General features: G+C 41.4%; 1 protein-coding gene across 2 annotated transcripts in view; it reads right to left on the bottom strand.

The window, feature by feature from the left end:
* The window catches only part of VAV3 (vav guanine nucleotide exchange factor 3), a 352,547-nt gene that overhangs the window by 336,542 nt on the left and 864 nt on the right, over positions 1–15,141 (bottom strand). The gene's annotated exons all lie outside the window — the stretch shown is intronic.

The following is a 15,141-nucleotide window of genomic DNA, read 5'->3' as shown; positions in this document are numbered from 1 at the left end:
GGAAGAATCTGCACAAGGACATTTATAATCGTGCTCTCTATAAAAGAGAAGAAGTGGAACTAACCTAAGTGGCTGGTTACATAAACAGGGAGCATGTTAAGAAGGCGGACCATTCATCATTTTCACAGCTACATATTACTCCATTATCACTTCTAATGTGATTCTCAGAAAATTAGTCTTTTCTAAAATTCTTCAACTGTGATAATTATGTTCTCTCACTGAATCTCTCAACTATCTAGGGAAACCTGCACTAATAATACTAACCATGATTGTATTTAGCAGAAGGATTGTTGTTGCCACTCTCAGATTAATAGTTTACAACATGCAAAGCTCAGAGGCAGGAATGTGTCATATACTATCTCACCTAATCCTCACAACAACCTACAACAGGGACAGTGTTGTTCTCAGGAGGCAGCTGAGGGAACAGAGAGGGAGGTGAAAGAGCCCGCCCTGGGTCATACAGCTAATGAGTAGCGCATCCAAAATTTGAACTCTAAAGCCCATATTCTTTTCACTATACAATGCCACCCTTTGGTTATCACAGAGAAATGGAGTAAGACAGGCTCAGAGATCACAAAACTAATTGGTGATAGAGCCAAAATTTGAACGCAGGTCTCCCACTTGCAGGTAGAGGGTTACTTTTCGCATTTATTAAATCACAGCTGTCACCTATGAAATCACCAACAGAGATAAAACTATGTAAATAAAATCATTTTTAAAGCCACAATATTCTAAGGCTTAGATTTAGTCTAAATAAAACATCTGCAGAAAGACAGATTACAACTGAAAAGAAAAATCTGCCACTGACCAACAAAATGTTATTTCAAAAGAACTGCGGGAAAAGCCCTGAACCATGAAAAGCTTCAATGAAGGGGTAGAAGAAGGAAAAGCCTTATTACTCAGTGCCTCCTGTGTCCCCAGTGCTGTGCTAGATATTTTGCCCATCTGAGTTCACTCACTCTTCACAACACTCTGTGGGAAGAATTACTCCTATTTCACAGCAAGACGACTAAGAAGCTAAGAGATTAAGGGATTTGCCCACAGTTGCTCAGCTAGTGGGAATGATTTGAACCCAGGCCTGTCTGACGCTAAAGTCTATACTCTTTCAATATACCATGCTGCCTCCCATGGCAAGACATTTTTGGCAGAATATTGATTATATTTTTTTGCATCCTGTGATTAAGATGAAGGACACAATAAAATCTGGCATTCTTGTCCAACTGATATTAAGGCTAATGTTAGGGATTCATTAAACAGCTATTCAGCAGCCATTCACAGGAGCACTCACTGTGTGCCAGGCACTGAGCCAGTAACATAAAGTCAAAGAACAAATGGTCCCCAATTTCATGGAACACACAATCTAGGAGAAATAACATATGTTTTGGTGCCATCATAAATGAATATCCATATTCTTAGGAATTTGAGACACACTGTGCTATCCAGTTTAAAATAGCAAATTCCTCCATTCTCTTAGGAACTGAGTAATTCTGGATGGGGAAGTTGCTGGATAGCTGAGGATACACTCCTTTAAGCATCAGATCTTTGATTTCACCATTTTAAATTATTTAATCACTTTTCAATGCTTTATCAATTATCCCAGGACATTCTGAGCTCCAAAGTCTGTGGCCTTGTATCCCAGTTCCCACTGATTCCCCTATACTACTGTGTCAGATAGACAGACACATAAATGAAGGAGAGAGAATAAGATCTAATAGTACTTCATATGAAAAATTCCAAACTCAAGCATTTTCCAATCTTTCTTAAACAGTTTTTAAAAAGGATTAATATGCTTTAAACCTCTGTTGAGGAGCTGGGTCATTAGTATTCCGTTATAAGAAAAGTAATGCAGTATGATTCAGGAAACCAAGTAACCTTGGGCAAATCATTGCACATATCAGAGGTCTTAGACTGCTCATTTTTAAAACCAAGGAGCTGAGCTAAAATGATCTCTAAGGACTTTTTCAGTTTCATAACTGTATAACTCTTTGAACAATATAATCAGTTACTATTATGGTCCATTCAAACAGGGCCATCCTTCCCCAGAGCCCTGTGTAGTATGTGAATTAGTCTGTCTGCATTCTCCAAGATTAATATGGTTTTTGAGTTGAGTCTATGATTTATAGCTTTTGCTACTGACAATTACTTTCAGCTGTCCCTCTTTCTCATTGTAACTTGCAACTTGTAATCTCCTTGAACTTAAAAAAACAGGCTTAACCAAAAGAATGGTAAATTTATTGAGTACCTTCCAAGAGCCAAATACTGAATGTGCATTACTTCGATTAATTTCATCCTTACAACACTGCAAATAGGTATTATCATCTCTATTTTCTAAATGTGGAAATCCAAGAGCAGAGTAGTGAAGTTGCGCTAGGTTATCAGTGGCATAGCTAGGATTCAAAGCCAGGGTGATGTACCCGAGGCTCCTGGGCTTTCTACTGCACAAAGCTGCCTCACAAGTTTGTTAGAAGAATGTGTACATTACAAGTTCTTAGGCTTGAAGTCAAAATCTAGGAACTCACTAAAGGTTAGCATAAATGAGGTTTAGCTTATTGCACTTACACAGAGTTTAAGAAATCTATTTTCTCTCTTCTACAGAAAGGTGAGGACTTTAGCAGTTTTTCAAATGCATTTTTTTCCACTTATCTTATTTTATATAAACCCCAGGATGGATTTGGCAGTTGCCAAATGGGCAAGGATGCCAAATAGCCTAGAGCTAGTTAAATAGGTAAGAAATTAATTTATATGCATCATTGAAACTGGTGAACCATTTATTAAACATGGAAGAGAAAAATTAGATCCTTTACCAAATTTCTCGTTACTTTTCTCTTAACTAGGGTCATTAAATAGAACTATATACTCAAAAAGATTGAGAATTCAACAAAGCTTTAACTTTCAGAGCCACTGCATAAATATTCTCAAGAGTCCAGCTTCACATTTTAGAATCCACAGGGATAAAACTGATGTTAATAGCAATCGTGTCTCTGGAAGCACCCGATTCTTCTATGTTAGTGCTCATGCTGAGCTCCAGAGATCTCAGTTCCTGCTTTCCCCTCACTCAGGATGAATTGCTATATTCTACTGAATCCCCAAGTACAGTTAATGGGCAAACGCGAGGTCCTATTTCCAAGTACTCTGTCATCATAACCTGAGCTCAAGCATTTCTTGTGTGGCTGACTGTGGTTTAGGCTTACTAACTTCCTTTAGCCAACAGATGCTTTCTCAAATTTGAAGGTCAAATACCAGGGAATTTAACAATCTTCTGCTGAGTCTACATTTTGGAGTATCAATAAGTGACAGAATTATCCTTCCCCTGTCAGGCACTGCATATATGATTAAGTGAAAATTGCACTCATTGAATGATAACATTACAGGGGGAAAAAAGGCTTGCAAAAATAAGCAGATGCTGTGAGCTGGTTGCAAGAGGGGACGGGCAGCCTCCTTACTACTGTTAACTAAAAAAGGTGAATTGAGAGCTTCTGGTTCTTCGGTGGATGTTCACTCACATGCACCACTGGGTTCTGGAGACCACAAACCAAAAAAAGTACCTCTCATGTACAGTGTCCAGCTTCTCAGAATCAGAGTTTTCATAACGGCTGGTCCTCTCTGGGGTTCTAATTTACTAAACATTCCCTTCAAGACCCAAACCTCTCTCCCAAGAAGAAGTGTGTCTAAATGTAACCTGTAAAGTTTGGGACAGTAATAACGGTCACTGGTGTGGGGAGTGGATGGGACAGACTGAGGACAAGTCAAGACTCAGGAGGACTGGGTGATGATGATGAGCACCAGGTGAACTTGCAGGGGCTGGGGGACAGTTGGGGACTCAGAGTGTCTGGGATGTAGAGGGCTGGAGTATGACTGGGGGAGTGAGAAGAAGCCAAGAGGGTGAGATGAGGCATTGCGAAGAGGTGAGTAAAAGCAGTGTCAAGCTGCAGTGAAGCTGGAGCCAGGCACACCTGGCGTGCTGACTTCAACAGCTCTCTTCAGCTCATAAGCAAGAGCAGGAAAGCCTGCGGAAGAGGGGGCTCTGGGATGACTGGCCCATCTGATGTCACAGAAGGTGAAGGGGATTTGGGGTGAAAGTGGAAAGGCTGCTCACTATTTAAACAGCACTTAGGAGTATGCCCCCAAGAACAAATGGTCCTTAGAAGGAAGAGATATCCACCAACTAAAGAGCACAGGGAGGATAAAGAATGGTTCCTTAGGTGTGAGGGAGTGAGAGGTGGCAAGTCAGGAGGGGGGATGGAGGAGGGGGGAAGAGGGAGGAGGGGGGAGGAGGGGGAAAGAGGGAGGGAGGAGGGGGAAGGGGAGAGTGGGAGGGAGAGGGAGGGAGAGAGAGTAGGCCTCTACCTTTCAAACACTCTGCTTTAGAGGCCCATTAAGCAGTTTGACTCTCTAGTTTCTGCACCCTCAGCTTTTAAGATATTCAAGAGAATAGACCATCATCTGATTCTCCAGGCCACACCCCAAAGATAAGCAATTTAACATCTTCACTCCCAAATGCAAATAGTATAGCTATATTCTGGTACTAATGTTATTAAAGATATTTCATCATTGCTCAGAATAACTGTCTTGTTTGGGACATCACTGAGGTCTGAATGTCTTTACACATTCTTCATCACACACACACTCTCCCCACCCAGTTATCTTTCTCAAACCTTCTTCCTCTCTCGTAACCACTCCTGTCTCTGTCCTCTTCCTGCTCTCCTCTCTCACCTAGCTGCAAGCACTTTTGCACAGGCCCAGCATCCAATGACTTACTTCCTTTCTGCATTCTTGTAAATGCCTGACTCCAAGGTCAAATCTGGTTTCTCCCAGCCCCCCCAAATCAGAAACCTCATATGATTTATCTTTACATCTTCAGTGCCCTGCACATATGAGGTACTAGACAAACGTCTATGGAAGAGAGAGAAATACCTTGAGCCACGCATATACACAATCGATTTTGTGATGTTAGTGTCATACTCTGCACATCAGCAAAATTAACCATGCATCCAAAAAAGCATTACCCACCTACCAAACACATGTCGTGTCTATTCACTCTAACTCAGTCTCCCTTCCCATCCCCCTGGTTTACAGGGCATGTCTGAGGCAAAAGCTACGCTGTATAAACTAAAAGCAACATAGAGTCAGGGGCTAAGTTTTACTCACCTTTGAATCCTCAGCATCTACTACACACCTAATATTTAGTAAGACAGATTGATGATTTAATTAATTAATCAACTCATATACACAAATTCACATGAAAACAGAACCAAACAGGAAGAAGAGCTACGAAAATATCAAAAAGCAAACAGTCCACAAACTAGATAATCAGACTCTAAAATAAGTGAAAACTGGTCTCATTATTTTAAATGCTTTTCTTTTAAATACAGTAAATGTCAGTGCAAAATAACACAATGTCATTTTACATTTGCAGAGGCGGGCTTGCTTTCTACAAGCATTTTCCCAGTCATTTCTTTGTGCAATTCACGGTCTATCCACTGAGCTTGGTAGGAGGAATGGGAAACTTCACTGAATTTGGAATTAGCACAATTGGACTCAAGTCCTGTCTTCACCACTCCCTGTCTGTGTGACCTGGAGAAAAGTCCCTAAGCCAGTGCACATCTCAATCTCCTTCTCTGTAGAGTGGTGATAGGATCTTGTTCTTCCTGCCTCTTAGACTTACGAGGATCAAGAAAGTGGAGGAGGAGGAAACAAATAAAATCTTGCTGAATACTACAATGCCCAGGCATCTTACAAATATTACTTAATTCTCGCCACAATCCTGCAAAGTAGGTTTTACTATTTCTTAGGAGGAAACTGAGACTCAGCACGTAAAATAACTTTCCCAAGGTCACAGAGTTGTTAAGTGCCAGGGCTAGGATTCAAACTTTTCTGCCTTGTCCCAAAGCTCTCTTTACGAAATCATAATGCCTCCTAAATGAGATCTAAATATGCGTAAAAAACTTTAGCTGCTATTTAGCATATTATTGTATATGTAAGCTTTTGCTGTTATTGCCCTAAGTATGGAAGGCAGCGACAAAGAGAAGCAGGAATTTGCTAAGGCCACATGTTAGAGACAGAGCTGGGCTCAAACTCGGGTCCCCTGACTCTCGGCCTAAAGCTTCATTAACACCACACTGCCCCACACTCTTAGGAAAAGGCTCCTGACACTGGTGGGCATAGAGGCATGATGCTGGCTTATTGAGAGCAGCTGTTACAGATCTATTTTAAGACAAGCACTTTAAAAATCATGGAAGGTGAGGATCAAGTGTTTCATTAAATATTCCATATTAATTGACCCTTTAGAGAACTCCCACATGAGTAGCATATCCTGCTGGCTTCCTGTTAAGCAAGCGACTCAAAAGCTGACTACACTTCTTGCAACACGTATTTTGAAAGCACATTCAAATGACAGCACAAAACACAATTCTAAAATAATTTTCCATGAAAGTAATTTAATAATTATTAAATTATTTGGGGAAAATAATTTAATATTAAATTAAATTACTTTGGGAAAAAAATAAATAATTTTCCAAAAGTAGCTATTTCTTTGCTATTCTGTCCACTAAAGGCTCAAGACTGAGGAAAGGCAGAATGTAAACTTGTAACTGGCCTTAAACACCGTGGAGGGTCTGTCTTAACAGGAAAAAAAAAGGGATATAATAATATTCTAAATAACAGCTATAAGAAGTGTCTGTGAATTTACAAGAAGAATGGTTATAACACAGGAAAAAAAAAAGACAATCATTCAAAAGTGTGCCATTTAAAACAATGGCATTCCTGCTGCCCAGGGAAACGTGGGCACTCCTGACCCCACTCAAGAGCAGAGCATTAAACCGTGTGCTGGAAACCAGCTGTCATGAAGCACAGTACTAAAGGCCAGAAGAGACCAATTACACTCATTTTCTCCTTTCCTTTCATTAACTACTCAGTTTTTCTATCTGATTTTATATCCTTTCCCCATCATATTCTTGTCAAAGTTCTATCTCCCATTTTACACTGAATAGTATGATAAACCTGTATAAAATCATCCAGTTGATACATTCAACACCTTGAACCAAAATTATTACTCAATATCTGACTAGTATGGAGGTACTATTATCAATGGCCACAAAACCAGAGAACATTACTCCAAGAATGCCACAAAAGAGCAATACAGTGAAAAAAAAATTCTTTGCAGTTCACATTCAGATGTGCCAACAGCTTTGCTGACGGGAACTCAGGTCTCTTTAAATGTTCCAATTCTAATCTTGGCTCCACCACGAACTACTGGTTAGTACAAGTTACTAACTCCTCTTAGCCTTGTAATATATCTATCACATGGGGATAAATAACAGTGCCTGTCTCCTGGTGTTGTGACAATTAGATGAGCCAATACATGGAAGGTGTTAGCACGCTGCCTCGTATGTTTCTGCAGGAGCAGTAGTAATAATTATAGTAAAAATAGTTATCATTTAGTGATCATTTGCCACGTGCCAGTCACAGGGCTAATTCGTTCGTTAGTCCTCACGACCACTTTAGGAGATAGGTGCTTTTATTATGCCTATTTTTGAGACAAGGAAGCTACAGAACAGACAGGTTCAGTCATTTTCTGAAAGTCACTCAGGTGCTAAGTGGTAGAGTCAAGTTATCTGCTATTATTAGTAATGCCACTCAATGAACAGATGTGCTAATAAGCATTATGTCATTAAAAGCCAAAAACATCTTATTATTAAAATTTGTATAGATATGTTTGAAAAAGTAGTGAACAAGAGTCACCATCTTCAATCCATCAGTGAATTTAACTTATACCTATTTATGTATGCATATTACGTATGAATCCCTGTGTCAACTTCTAGAGAAGTATGTAAATGAGTAAGCCTATGGCTGCCTCCAGTAGGCCACAGCCTGGAAGGGAGACAGATAAGAAAAATATTGCAAAACAGTGCAAGGAACGCTGTGCTCCACCTTTGTACGCTCTACAGAGTGGCACAAAGCAGTAGGTGATCAGCCACACCTGGGGGGAGGAGTTGGGAAGCCCTCACTGCAAAGGTGACTCTTGAATAGAATCTTCAATCAGACAAATGAAAAAGAGCATTTCAAGCAGATAAATGGGCAAATGCAACAGCACCGACATTTAACAGCACAGGTCATTTGAGAAACCACAAAAAGATCAGGAACACAGAGAGCTTTGAGAGATGAAGCAGGACCAGAGTATGGGCCCTTGCATGCATACTAAGGAGTCTGGATTTTATCCCATGGTCCATATGGAACCATTAAATAGTTATAAAGAGGCTGACTGACCAATAAATAGTTATAAAGAGGTCACCTGCCCCAACAATTCAGGTAAACCCTAGGAGTCCTTAGTCACTCTCCATTACATCCAATGTTCAGTAAGTCTTTGTGGCTCTACCTTGAAAATATATCCTGAATCAAAGGAGGGAACTAACAGCTTACATGCATGCTAATGGAAAGGTCCAGGAGAGAAATGGTGATGGAGGAAAGCACGGGGACGGAGTACAAGAGGAACTGGCCTTTGCTAAGAGCACTAATAATCCACCTATAGAACAAAAGAGAAAGCATCATCTATGGGCACAGATACAGGAAGCCTGGAGCCTGAGGAAGCTCTCCTCTGACTGCATCTATTTTCCCAGCGGAATAGGAAGCAAAGTCAACTGTTGAGAGGAAGAAGAGAGATGGAGGTGAAGGAGGTTCGAGAAGAAAAGATCTCAAACAGTCATCTGGCAGAGTCAGAAAATGAATGAGACCAGGGCAGTTCTCCAACTTGCTGGTCTCAACACCCTGTTACACTCTTTAAAAATAAGTATCAAGAACCCTCAGCAGCTTTTGTTCATGGGGGTTATATCTATCAACATTTAAATATTAGAATTCTAAACTGAGAAATCTTTAAAATATACACAAGCACATAATCCACTGTCAGTCACAGCTATGACACCAGCAGTGTCACGTAGCCTTTGGAAAACTCCACCATACACTTGTGAGAAAGAGTGGAAATGGCAAATATTGTCTAAATATTATTATAAAAAGGGTTTTCAACCTTACAAAACCCCTAAAAGCATCTCTGGCACTGCAAGAAGTCCCCAGACCATACTTTGAGAACATCTGGTCTAGAGAAATGTGATCAGATGGCTGGGTAGCCAATGGTGCCCACTTGAGGTCAAGGTTCATGAATTTAAAGTGACAACGGTCAGTGTGGGATGGCTTTTCCTCGGTCAGGTTCAGCAGCCAAGGTGCAGGCAGGGACTAAGCATTGGATTTAACCAGGGTTGTAGTTTACCCAGATGAGTATTACAAATCAAGAGAAGCAGGAATTAATTATCATGGCTATGCTATTTAAGCTGAGTAGGAAGGAAATGAAGACATGAAGGCAGTGAAGAGGTGGTAGGACCAAGAGTTCAAAAGATTGTTGGACTTTAGGTATTAGTGGAATAAGCCAGAAAGAAAGGAGTAGTAAGGGAGTAGGATGCTTGAAACCGAGAATACGGAAGGTAACTACTAATCACTCCAAACTCCACATCCAGAGCTAAATGTATTCCCCGCCCCTCTGAAATCCGCAGCGCCTCTACATCCCCCAGCCAGCCAAGCCTGAAACCTGAGGCTCAGCCTACATACTTTCCACTCACTGCATCTAAAAGTCCCAAAGTCCTGTCCATCCAACTCTTCACTATCACTTTAAGCTTTTCTGTTCCTCTCTATGCCACCACTCCCACCCTTCCTCTGCCCTTGCGTCCCTGGCCTCATCCTCCCCCGACTGAACAGCAGCAGTCCTGCTCACACCCAGTTCTGCCCCATCCCACTCATCCTTCATTCTGCTGTGGGTGAACTTTCTACAGTGAAGTCTGATCACATGATCCTCATCCCTCCACCCATGAAAGGATTGTAACGATAAAGGTGGGGGCATAAAATGGGCAGCTATGAACTGTCAATATGAATGTGGGGTCCATCAAGGTGTGAAAAGTAAGTAACACCACAGTGTCATGAGATGATACAGGAAAGAGAACTGAGAAAAGACAATGAAGGAGAAAACTAAAAATTTTAAGAAATGTTTAGTTAAAGAGAAGCCAGTGAAGGAACCTGAGAAGGAATAGTAAAAGGTATAAGACAATCAGGAGACACTAGTGTGGTGAAAGCTACGGGAGAGTTTCAGGAGGAAAGGAAAAGGCAATGTCAATTGCCACAGAGAGTTTAAGAAAAATAATTTTTAAAAGGGTCTGTTGTATTTGAAAATTAGGAAATCAGTGATCTATACGGGATCAGCCCTATTTGCATTACAAACGTGATATCATTTTCCCCATAAAAAAGAAAGACACTTTCTCATCTTCCTCATCCTGGCACCATTGTACCTCACCAATAAAGTTGTAGCACTTCAATCCTTTATTCCAGGCTCTGGTTGCTAGAGACCCCAGGGTAAGCTATCAAGTATGCAGACAGAACAAGTGCTCAAGATGCCGTAACACACCTTAACTACTTCATAAGAAAAGCTCTCAACTGACGTCAAGTTTAAAATTATGCTGGCAGATTATCCAAGAGAACAATCTAACAAATGGCAAAGAGGGTACTGACTTCTGAGAAAAAAGACTAAATAACGACATTATTCTGAACTGACTGACTAAAAATGTGACCTGGCACACCACTCTTTCTGGACAATGACAGCCTTTTTAACCCACCCTTCAGCACAGCCCGATAATCTTCACACAGCAACACCTTGTTTGGGGGCAGGGAGGGCAGACGTATTTGGAAGGCACACCTTAATGCTAAAACTAATGTAATAATAGTTCTGAAAACAATGGGCAGTGCAGTTATGTACAGCAGAAAGAAAGTTCTCTTTATTTAACTTCTTTAAAAAGTAGTAACAGCATCAAGATCCAACTGCGTGTTAGCAGCTTGGAAGGAAATCCTGGGCCCAATAGTGGTGTATTCTTCTAGAAATACTGCATCACCAACACTTGGTGCTCAGAGTAAAATATTATGAAAAAAACATGGAAATCAGTGACTCTCAGAGGAAATGGTATTCAGAGGAGCAGCATTCTGAGTAAAAAGAAGTTTTGGGACACAAATTTATTTCACTTGTATTTTCCTATATACATACACATTTATTTTTTCCACACATACACATATATACAAGACTGCCATATGATAAAATCTAAATCTAAAAGAGCTCTTTTAATAGGTATAAAATAAAATTTCTATGTGATAAGAACTTCCTCTTGGTCTCTCTCTCTCTCTCCATACTAGTCCCACCCCATTTTTCTGCTCTATTTACAGCAAAATTACTCCTAAAAAGGTCTCTCCTGGCTGTCTAGATCCTCTCCTCCTATCCTCTCTTCTTCTCCAGTCCAGCATTTGCCCATAACACCCCAAATCCGTTTTTGTCGAGGTCGTCAAGAAACTTTATTTGGCTTAATACCATATTCCACCCTCAATCCTTGTTTCACTGATCTATCAGCCGCATCTGACATGTCTGATCGCTCCTTCGCCTAGAAACACTGGATTCACTTGGTCTCCTGCAACCACACTCTCTGCTGGTTTCCCTCCTACCTCATGGCCATCCCCTCCTCAACTCCTCTACAGGTTTCTCCTCATTTCTCTCCCCTTGACACATGGGCAGGCCCCATGGTTCACTCCTTTGACCTTCTCTCTTCTTTCTACACTACCGTCTAGGTGATATCATCCAGTCTCATGATTTTAAATACCACCTATACCCTGATGACTCTCAAATTTATATCTACATCTCCAACTTCTCCAACAGCCTGCTCAGCATCTCTACCTCGATAAGAGTTTGGGATCCATTTATAACTCTATTTTGAAGGATAATCAATTAACTTATTAAGACCCCAAGATTCAAACCTATAATTGAGCAATTATTTGCAGGGTTATTTTTTTTTTTAATGCAAACAAGGCAGAAGGCTAATGGAGAGAGAATGAAACAAATCTCACTCTGGAGATAAACACTCTTTTTATTAAAAGAGACTACTCATTTTATAGCCTCTTTCAGGAGAATTAAAAACAGGCAATAAGGGACCAGCCCCGTGGCGCAGCGGTTAAGTATGCATGTTCTGCTTTGGCGGCCTGGGGCTCACTGGTTCAGATCCCGGCTGCAGACATGGCACTGCTTGGCAAGCGATGCTGTGGTAGGCGTCCCACATATAAAGTGGAGGAAGATGTTAGCTCAGGGCCAGTCTTCCTCAGAAAAAAAGAGGAGGATTGGCAGCAATTAGCTCAGAGCTAATCTTCCTCAAAAAAAAAAAAAAAAAAAAAACAGGCAATAAGTGAAATATCAATAAACTAAAATTTCCTTTGTCAACATCTGTTCGTAACAGTCTCAAATGCCAGAAAACTCTGAAGTGAGGGCTTCCAGTTATTTCCTGGCTTAGAAGATCATATGGTATAAGGAAACAGTCTATTTCAAATTAATATCTTTGATAGAACCTAAATCAGGTGGACAGAATGACTCTTAGACACAGCAAAAGCCACAAGTACTAGTAAAGATATTTCTAAATTCAGAATAGTCAAGTCTACTGTGATGCATGTCAGGGTTTCACTAGGTTACTAGGTTATTCACTATATAGTATGAATAGAGCTGATGGGGTAGGCACTTTATGACCAGAAGCAGCTAGAACCTTTACTAAGATAGATATGAGTAGTTAGAGGCAGAAATAGTTAGAGAAGTCAGCCCAAAGGAATTTGTAGGCCTTGCAATTGTTTTAAATTTCTGATTGTAGCCTATTACTCTTAATATGACAATAACAGAAAGAAATGTTTTAAGTAATTTTGCTAATAGTGAACATCTAAGTGCATAGGACGTGACGGGCACAGTAAGCATGTTAAATATGTCAACTTGTTTAACGCAACCATTTAATAAGTCTCACTTAAGGGTTAAATGACAACCTGTATAACACAAACTTACCCATCCAGCCCTCAGCTGTTCCCAACCTTCTCTCTGCAGTGCAGCCAAGAACCAGGAAGAAAGCAAAACAGACCTTACCTTATTCAGGTACCAGCCTTCCAGGGTTCACTTTTGGGAGAAGCCCTCACTCACAGGACATTACTGAGGAAACTGCACTGAATTTGGAACCAAAAAGCTCAGGGTTGGGCAGATTTAAGATCCAAAAGCTCAACAGCCTCTGGAAGGTCATTCAGCTGTTGACTTCATTATAACCTGGTGGCTTATCTGACAGCACAGTGTAATAATTCCTTCAGGGCAAGAATCCCGATGTGTTCATTGTGGTACCCCCAGTAGAGAATAGAGTTCTTAGAGCATCGTTTGTGCTCAACTTTCATTAATGAAGCTTATAATGACGATCCTTAGTCATCGAAAAGATTAAATTACACCTAATATAGTCTATGAAGAGAAAGAGCAAAAACACATTTGAAAAGATTTTCATCCACTGCTAACACTCAAAGGTTAGAACATTACAAAAGGGAGATCCTCAGCTGATCAGAAAACTTGATTATTGAGAACAACTTATTGAACAACCCTTAAGCATTCCAGGAAACTGAAGTTTCAGGAAATGGGCACAGTACTGTACTCCTTGCTGGTGGGCCAAGGAATCCTGACCCAGGCTGCCTCCCAAGGCTATAAGCCAGGTGGAAAATGGGGATCTGCGGGCTGGATATCCAACTGCAGCTCCCTGTAGAACTCTGTTCAGAACAGCAGCTCCCAGCTTAATGGAAGTATCTGTTAAACCCCTCAATGGGATATCCAGAATGGGGACAACTCTGAAGGGGTTCACAGAGTTAGCAATATGCAGGATTACAGGAGAGTATGAAATAATTTATCTCACTGTTAAAAACATATGGCTCTTGGGGCTGGCCCCGTGGCCGAGTGGTTAAGTTCTCGCGCTCCGCTGCAGGTGGCCCAGTGTTTCGTTGGTTCGAATCCTGGGCGCGGACATGGCACTGCTCATCAAACCACGCTGAGGCAGCATCCCACATGCCACAACTAGAAGGACCCACAACGAAGAATATACAACTATGTACCGGGGGGCTCTGGGGAGAAAAAGGAAAAAATTAAAAAAAAAAAATATGGCTCTCGGGCCAGCCCAGTAGCATACTGGTTAAGTTCCCATGCTCCACTTAGGTGTCCCAGGTTCACGGGTTTGGATCCCGGGCAAAGACCTACACATTGCTTATCAAGCCATGCTGTGGCATCATCCCACATATAAAGCAGAGGCAGATGGGCACGGATGTTAGCTCAGGGCCAGTCTTCCTCAGAAAGAGAGGAGGCTTGGCAGCAGATGTTAGTTCACGGCTAATGCTCCTCAAAAAAAAAAAAAAAAAAAAGATGGCTTTCACCTCTTACGAGCCTATTCTTTCTTGGGGACACTGCTGACCCACAGATTGAAGGCAGAAAAGCAAGGGATGCAGAATTTGAGGTGCAGAGGGAACCTAATGAAAATGACATCAAGAAGAAGAGATGAATGTGTGTGCTCTACCTTTAAATACATAATTATTAAATTATATAAAGTCAGTTCCGCTGTAAAAGACACTGCTCTGATTGCCAAGTAGCTCAGATTCTGTATCATTCCAGGCTTAGTGCTAAAATGTGTCATGGAGGGGACTCTTTCCTCTGCCTTTAAAGTGGAAAGTGGTTTTTTACACTGTGAAAGAGAAAATAGATGTGCTGAATAGTGTTCAACATCTTTCTGCACGAAAACTTTCTGACAGGACCAAGAAACTCCTAGTCCACTGAGTTGTGACTGTTGAGTTGACTCCAGGGGGAACACAACCTTCCAGAGTGGCTTTTTGTTGTTGTTTTCACCGCTCATAAAGGCACCTCCAGGCAAGGCTCCAGCCACAGGAGCCAAACTTGCACCACGCCACCTGAGCAAGCACTGAATGAAGGAAAGCGGAATCTCGAGCGAAACTTCTCGTTTCCTGTCGCTGCTGAGAGAGGCTGGACTCGCTCCCTCTCACATGGCTTAAGAGGAGCTATAAACACAACCATCCAGCTTGCCAGCTGGCCGCAAGCTCAGGGGGCTTTCGGGGGCAGCCGCTGTGCCACGCTCCCTTTTCCTCCTTTGACCAGTGTCATTCCTGTACAGATAACGGTACCGGAACGCCCTCCACTTCCTAGAGTCCTCATTTATGTCATGGTTCCTCTTTCAAGAAAACACGGGGACGAAACGAAAAGCAGAAAAACAGACTAAAGGCAAAATT

The sequence above is a fragment of the Equus przewalskii genome, unplaced genomic scaffold, assembly GCF_037783145.1.
Source record: "Equus przewalskii isolate Varuska unplaced genomic scaffold, EquPr2 ChrUn-13, whole genome shotgun sequence".
Taxonomy (NCBI): domain Eukaryota; kingdom Metazoa; phylum Chordata; class Mammalia; order Perissodactyla; family Equidae; genus Equus; species Equus przewalskii.
The sequence above is the reverse complement of the archived record's forward strand: the minus strand, read 5'-3'. Positions and strand labels throughout refer to the sequence as shown.